The sequence below is a fragment of the Nansenia antarctica genome (assembly GCF_963989245.1).
Source record: "Nansenia antarctica genome assembly, chromosome: 15".
In the NCBI taxonomy this organism is placed as follows: domain Eukaryota; kingdom Metazoa; phylum Chordata; class Actinopteri; order Argentiniformes; family Microstomatidae; genus Nansenia; species Nansenia antarctica.
In genome coordinates, this window is record NC_137685.1 from 11,049,056 (window position 1) to 11,051,555 (window position 2,500).

Here is a 2,500-nt window from a genome sequence, read left to right on the forward strand (position 1 = left end):
ATAGAGCAAGCTTGGTGGAGGTCTGAGAGGAAAGTACAGTACACACACACACACACACACACATATACACACACACACAAACACACACACACACACACACACACACAGAGGTCAAATAGAGCAAGCATGTTGGAGGTCTGAGAGAAAAGTACAGAAGTGTACAAAAGTACACCCCCACAAACGCAGGCCTATTAGCATATCGTCTGCACAAAGTGAACGTGAAGTGAAAAGACCTTCACGCCTCTTCTCCTCCTCCTCCCCTCCTAGTTCAGTTGTCTGTGATAGACTCAAACACGTCCGAGTTCAGTTGTCTGTGATAGACTCAGAGACCTATTTGGGAATGAATAAACCTCCATTAGCACCTTAATGTGTTCCCTCCATTCATCTGCAGTCGATTACAGAACGCTGGGCACGGTGAGCGACAACGGCTCCCACAGGGGTGATTGTGTCCCTGGGTAAGGCAGTAACACTACAGGAGCCCAGCTAAATACCGCCAGAGAGACAGCAAGAAATAAGCTCTAAATAACCGTCCGTGTATGGGAACCACCATCTCCCAGTCACAGCACAAAACTATTGTTATTCTTATTTTCTTTGCTATTTTTAAAATAAAATGTGCTTATTTATTGTTGTTTGTACGTCCTATGCACCAACCTCACCAAGTCAATTTCCTGTATATGCAAACATACTTGGCCAAAAGTAATAATAAATAGACCTACAGACAGGTTGTAGATTGACAGATAGGGGGTAGACCTACAGACAGGGGGGTAGACCACTCACCTAATATGGGCCAAGTTGAACTCATGATATACTAAGCTATGATATTATGAAGTACCCTAGGACCACAGGCCTGTAAGGTACCAGTCACCTAATTATGGCCTGATATACATAGGCTACTGTGCTATGATGATAATATACACTAAGCGTAAATACGAAAATGCATTGTGGATTAACCTTCCCCAGTTAATGACCCTGTTGTATAGTTTATGTCAAGCATTTCACTACTTATAATGTGCATATTCTGCAAGCCTAGCATAGTATGCCACCCCCTCTGACTGAATCAGGTAAAGCGGTCATGAGAAGATGTGTTTTAAATTGCTATATTAGCATTAGCCTTAGCTTTTAGCCAAAATGGTCAAATTTCAAAGGCCTGTTTTTTGAGATATCTGGAAATGCTTCAACATGGTAACACACACTGTAGTGCCAAGATGCATTGGACAGAAATGTGTGGTCTTTACCACAGGTTGTTTACACTCCCCAACTCGGTTGGCATTGATTGACAGTTTCTGCACAGACACCAGCGATTATGTCCCACTCGCGCCTCCTCACCTCTCGGATCGTCTTCATTTTGATCGACATTTTGTGTAATGTCTTCTCTGCTGTCCTCCTCGCTGCGCTTGGGTTTAAATTGAAAAGGCTGGACAGAAAACATGGCTAGCTAATTGCGACCTGCGACCTCTGTCCTCTCGTATTCATAAAAGATGGAGGAGGGTGGGCACGTTCACAGATTTCAAACATTGAACATTTCTAACATCTGTATTGTCCTTGTTTTTTGAGATATCTTCAAATGCTTCGACATAGTAACACATTGTAGTCCCCTCTATCAGCCTTGTCGACTGCCATAAATATTGACCTAGCAAGGCAAATTCTCAGAGCATTTGAGAATTCTGGGCCAATTTTTTTTCTTTTCATATAATTTTTTCCATCTTTCAATGGATCTCTTATCCTTTAACACCCTATAGAGACGTGCACCGCGCATGTTCATATACAATTTCGGAGTAGTAGGAATACTAATTCTGATTCAGGGAGGGTGATGGTCCTTAAATGTCGGAGCCGTTCCCGGTGAACGGGTGTATTTATTTCATGTGTTTCTGTTTGTTTCATAATGACGGGTTGGAGCATCTGAGCAGGTTGGCCTTTAGGATAATAAACATACAGTGCTCTAAAGGAATGGGACAGTGAAGCTTTGTGTTCTTCTTTCGGCGGCTCTGCACACCAGAACGTTTGGATTTTAAATCAAATCATTCATATGAGGTTGAAGTAGATATTCTTAGCTTTTTTTCAATGGTATTTCTGTAGGTATTGGTTTCACCATTCTGAAATTATGCCACTTTTTGTATGCCAAGTCCCTCTAAAAAGCTGAGAATCTCTTCTTTAATTATTAATTGTTTGAATTGAATTGATGAAAGTGATTCTTGTCACAAGATTCATGACATACACTAATCTCATGACTGCAATCATCTACTACAAGCAAAGTCAGAAAACAGCATATGATGAAATTGTTTATTGTGTGTTTGAGTGTGTGTGTGTGTGTGTGTGTGTGTGTGTGTGTGTGTGTGTGTGTGTGTGTGAGTGTGTGTGTGTGTGTGTGTGTGTGTGTGTGTGTTTGAGTCATATTGGTGTTGTGTAATGTTGTGTGTGTGTGTGTGTTTGAGTTATATTGGTGTTGTGTAATGTGTGTGTGTGTGTGTGTGTGTTTGAGTCATATTGGTGTTGTGTAATG

General features: G+C 41.4%; 1 protein-coding gene across 13 annotated transcripts in view; it reads right to left on the reverse strand.

Moving 5' to 3' along the window:
* atp2b2 (ATPase plasma membrane Ca2+ transporting 2) overlaps positions 1-2,500 on the reverse strand; it is a gene marked incomplete at both ends in the record, with an annotated part of 71,301 nt that overhangs the window by 42,051 nt on the left and 26,750 nt on the right. The window lies entirely within an intron of this gene.